A 5,347-nucleotide genomic window follows, 5' to 3' on the forward strand; every position below is an offset into this window, starting at 1 on the left:
CCTGGTGGGAGGTCCCTCATGGGGGCGGTTACCTACATGCTGTTCTTGTGAGTGAGTGCTCACAAGATCTGCAAGATCCGATGGTTTATAAGGGGCTTTTCCCCAACCTCGCTCTGCACTTCTCCTTGCTGCCACCATGTGAAGAAGGTCACGTTTGCTTCCCCTTCCATGATGGTTATAAGTTGCCTGAGGCCTCCCTAGCCCTGTAGAACTGTGAGTCAATTAAAGCTCTTTCCTTTACAAATTACCCAGTCTTGGATATGTCCTTATAGCAGCATGAGAACAAACTAATACAGACTGGGAATACAGAGATAGTAAACATATCAGATCATTTCAATATCACTATATTATCTAAGTCAGAGGTATGTATCAGGGACTAGGGTGCCCAAAGGATGGCCTAGTTAGAAAGTTTGACAAATGTTTTCTTGAAGAGATGACGGCCAAACCATGTCTGGGCCAAATTTTTCAGATGTTATATGCTTTTATCTGAATGTGAAGAAAAGGTGGATCTTTGATAGATCCTGACCAAGGCAGTGAAAGATCCCTGTAGTGGGCCTTTAGGTAGATAAATGAGAGAGAGAGTTACCATCAAATCACCAAGATGTTATTTTCTCCAGTATAAAGAAAAAGACTCAGCCACTTCTTCCTCTCTGTTCTCTTTCACAGTGATTCTCAGCTCTTTGGAGGCTACCTCGTGAAGACTCCCCTGATCTAAATTATTAAGACCATCTTCTTTCGGAATGACAGAGAGAAGAGGAAGAGGAAAGCAGTGTGCAAAGAATGAGAATTCTATGTGCCTCCAAAGAGAAAAAACTGCAACTACACATCAGCATTATGCAAATAACCTCTATTCTTAAAAGTTGGCTGAGAATGAGGAAATCCATTGCATTCACAGAGATATTCTGTGGGAGCAAAAAGGGAGAGAACAACAGTACTACTTTAAAAAGAAATGTACGATGTAATTTTCCCTAGCATTATCCAAATCAAACATTTTTGAAGCACCAAGCCTCTATCCACAGCTCAGAAACTGAAAAAAATATATTACATTTTTCTTATACAGGCATACCTTGGATATATTGGAAGGTCAGTTGCAGATTATGGCAGAAATGCAAAATACCCTATTAAGCAAGTCATACCACAATTTTTGGTTTACCAGTGAATATAAAAGTTATGTTTATACTGTAGTCTTCTCAGTGTGCAATAGAATTATGTCTCAAAAAATGCACACAACTTAAAAATTCCTTGTTGCTAAAAAATTCTAACAATCATCTGAGCCTTCAAAGAGTCGTGATCTTTCTGCTGGTGGAGGGCCTTGCCTCGGTGTTGATGGCTACTGCCTAATCAGGGTGATGTTTGCTGAAGTTTGGGATGGCTGTGGCAACTTAGTAAAGTAAGACAATAAAGTCAGCATCTTCAATTAACTCTTCCTTTTATAAAAAAATTTATCTGTAGCATGTGATGCTGTTTGATAGCATTTACTCACAACAAAACCTCTTTCAAAATTGGAGTCCTCTCAAAAATTGTCCTTGCTTTATTAACTAAACTTATGTAATATTTTAAATCCTTTGTCATTTCGACAATGTTCACAGTATCTTCAGCAAGAGTGGAGTCCACCTCGTGATACCGTTTCCTATTTTCATCCATAAGAAACAACTGTTCATCAGTTCAAGTTTTACCATGAGATTGCAGCAATTCAATCACATCTTCAGAACCCACTTTTAATTCTAGTTCTCTTGCTGTTTCTATCATATCTGCAGTTACTGCCTTAACTCAAGTTGCTAGAAAATAATGCAGCTAGTGACTTTACATTGAACCCTTCAAAGTAAGGGTTTGGAATCCATTTCTTCCACACTCCTGTTAAGGTTGCTATTTTGACCTCCTCCCATGAATTATGAATATTCTTAATGTCATCTAGAATGAGGAATCCTTTCCAGGAGGTTTTTAATTTCCATTAAAGGAATTGTTGTCTATATCTATGGCAACTATAGTCTTACAAAATGTATTTTTCAAATAATAAGGCTTGAAAATCAAAATTACTTCTTGATCCATGGGCTGCAGAATGGATATTGTGTTATCAGCCACGAAAACAACATTAATCTCCTTGTGCGCCTCCATCAGAGCTCTTGGGTGAACAGGTGCATTGTCAATGCACAGTAATATTTTGAAAGGAATCTCTTTTTCTAAGCAGTAGGTCTCAACAGTGGACTTAAAATGTTCAATAACCATACTATAAACAGAGGAGTTGTCATCTAGGCTTTGTAATTCTACTTATAAAGCACAGGCAGAGTCCATAAAGCATTATTCTTAAGGGTTCTAGGATTTTTGGTCAATGAGCACTGGCTTCAACTTAAAGTCGTCAGCTGCATTAGACACTAACAAGAGAGTCAGCCTGTCCTTTGAAGCTTCTAAGTCAGGCATTGACTTCCCCTCTCTAGCTGTGAAAGTCTTAGATGATCATCTTCCAATATAAGGTTGTTTCTTCTCCAGTGAAAATCTACTATTTAGCATGGCCATCTTCATCAATAATTTTAGCTAGATCTTCTACATAACTTGCTACAGCTTCTATATTAGAACGTACTGCATCACCTTGCACTTTTATTTTATGTAGATGGCTTCTTTCCTTAAGTCTCATGAACCAATCTCTGCTAGATTCCCACTTTTCTACTTCAGCTTCCCCACCTGTCTCAGCCTTCATAGAATTAAAGAGAGTTAGGGCTTTCTCTGAATTTAACTTGGCTTAAGGAAACGTTGTGGCTGGCTTGATCTTCTATCCAGACCACTCAAAATTTCTCTACTTCAGCAATAAAGCTGCTGCTTTCTTATCATTTGGGTGTTCAGTGTGGTAGCAATTTAATTTTTTTCAAGAATTTTCCTTTGTATTTACACATTGGTTAACTGTTTGGCACAATATGTCTAGGTTTTCTACATGCTTTCCTTGCTAAACAATCATTTCTAGCTTTTGATTTAAAGTGAGAGACATAGGACTCTTCCTTTTACTTAAACACTTACAGGCCATTGTAGGACTATTACATGACCTACTTTCAATATTATTCTGTTTCATGTAATAGGGAGGCTTGAGGAGAGAGAGAGAGACAGACAGACAGGGGAATAGCCAGTTGGTAGAGTAGTCAGAACACATATATTGTCCTTTAAACATTGTCATCTTATAAGGGCAAAGCTGGTGGCGTCCCTCCAAAATTACAATCATTACATTAAAGTTCATTGATCACAGATCACCATAGCAAATATAATAATGATGGAAACATTGTAAATACTGTGAGAATTACCAAAATGTGACCCATACACGTGAAGTGAGCACATGCTGTTGGAAAAATGGCTCCAATACACTTGTTCAGCATAGGGCTGCTACCATTTTTCAATCCATAAAAACACAATATCTATGAATTCCAATGAAGCCAAGCATAATGAAATGATATATGATTTATACTAACTCAGAAGCATTTAAAATAATATGGCCTTCATCTTAATTACATTTATTTCTGCTACTCAGCAGCACACATATAAACAAGGGGAAGAAAGGGGAGCAACTGCCTTGAGTGGCCTCAACCATACACAAATTGGTCAATGGCAAACACATTTAAGCAGAATGTTGGGGGAGGGGGCTGGTGGTATTTCCCTGGATTTTAGGCACTTTGGGCAAGAATCTAACCAGGAACCAAGACAAAAATATTAAGAGTTGGAAAAGGAGCTAAGGTTATGTTTCTACATCACTTTTCTTCAAGTTACTCAAAGTGTTTGGTGCAAAATACAGGATGATTTGGTGACATGGGTAAAAGGATATTTCAGATGCTAAAAATGAAATACTCAAAAATAATGTAGTTTATTCATAGAGTGAAGAACTAACAAGAATATGTCTTTTTCACCAAAAAACCCCTGACATTCTTCCTCCCTCTTCTAGTCCCTAGATGATTCTATTTAAACATTTGTAAATTTTAAACATTTTATAAACAGTTTTAAATACTGGTGCAGGATTGAGTTGCTAGTTACTTTGTAACTAGTAAACATTTGGCCAACTTTTCCTCTTGTGAGCTAGGTAAACATTCCCATGTATTTTTCTAGCTCTTACCTATTCCATGGATGATCATCAGCAATTGTATATAACAAGTCATAGATGAACAAAGATACTCAACATACTAAGGAAGCCATTTACCCAAGATTTTCTGTAGTTATTTTGATAAGCAGATTTTGGCCATAACATTACCAATCGTAAAATCTTGTACCATTCCAGGGTGAGGCTAAAAAACTCTCATGAAAGCACCAGTATCTGAGTGCTGACCACTGTAAGCTTCTGCGCTTACAGAGGAGCTGCATCACAGATGAGAGAAATACAACCAAGACTTCAGCTACGATTGAGCAGAAAGCCTCCCATAAACATGAAGACAATTCGTAACCAGAGTTTAAGTTTTATAAAGGTGTCTAAAATATCTTATTTTGAACCATGCAAAAGTGATCCAGTCTGGAAGCATTGTAAAAATAATGCTTCCTTCCCAGTCTGGGTACAGTTTGTAAAACCCTAGAGGCTAGAATTTCCTCAAGCCTGCTTTATCCTCTTTATTCTGGAGAAGAAAACACATCAAGAAATCAAAACATTTGATCTTGGAATGGATCTCATCCTTTGTTACAGACTGGCTGACTCTGAATATATCGGGAATGTCCTTCCTAGACCCCAGGACTCAAATATAACCAGAGTGACAGACAGGGCAGGTCTGAGAGAAGTAGCAAACGTACTTCATCTTAGGGTCAGAAAAAAACATGCTGGTATAATTCTAACTTAGAAAATAAGCAGGTAAAGGGTCTTGTGAACTTCATACAATGCTGCTGCCTCTGAGTTATTAAAAAAATTACTAACAGGCTTCTGATCAACTAAAGGAATAAAATTAGGTGTTCAAAGGAGATTTTTTAATGTCCTCATCTAGAATTATTTCCCCATTGTGATAACACTGAATTATAACCAGAAGCTGGATATATTTTTAAAAAACTTTTAAATAGGCAGGTCTAAACCTTGAAAACATCAGTGATATAGAGAACCCACCATTGAGTGCGAAGTTTAAGAAATTGATCCTAAAGCTTTAATTAATTGTCCCACGTCAGGCTACCAATAGATTAATGCTTTTGTTCTTGGCACCAGTACCTTTATAAAAAAATACATGGATGGAAAATGTGAAGAAATAAAAGAGAATGATGAATGCACTCACATTTAAAGATGGAAAGAAAAGAGGAACCTTTTCAAATACCACATGGGAGAAGAACTTTGTATCTTTACCATTCAGAATATACTCATAATTCCTGCCCATTTGCTCAACTGTTGTTTACTATTTTAGTTTTC

At 37.1% G+C, this 5,347-nt stretch overlaps 1 long non-coding RNA gene across 1 annotated transcript; it reads left to right on the forward strand.

Moving 5' to 3' along the window:
* The first annotated feature begins 998 nt into the window (after positions 1 to 998).
* Positions 999 to 4,916, forward strand: LOC103890694 (uncharacterized). Its single transcript, XR_655002.3, has 2 exons — positions 999 to 1,083; positions 4,250 to 4,916. It is a non-coding gene; the product is annotated as an uncharacterized LOC103890694 (long non-coding RNA).
* The last annotated feature ends 431 nt before the right edge of the window (positions 4,917 to 5,347 follow it).

Source organism: Pongo abelii, chromosome 4 (genome assembly GCF_028885655.2).
Source record: "Pongo abelii isolate AG06213 chromosome 4, NHGRI_mPonAbe1-v2.0_pri, whole genome shotgun sequence".
Taxonomy (NCBI): domain Eukaryota; kingdom Metazoa; phylum Chordata; class Mammalia; order Primates; family Hominidae; genus Pongo; species Pongo abelii.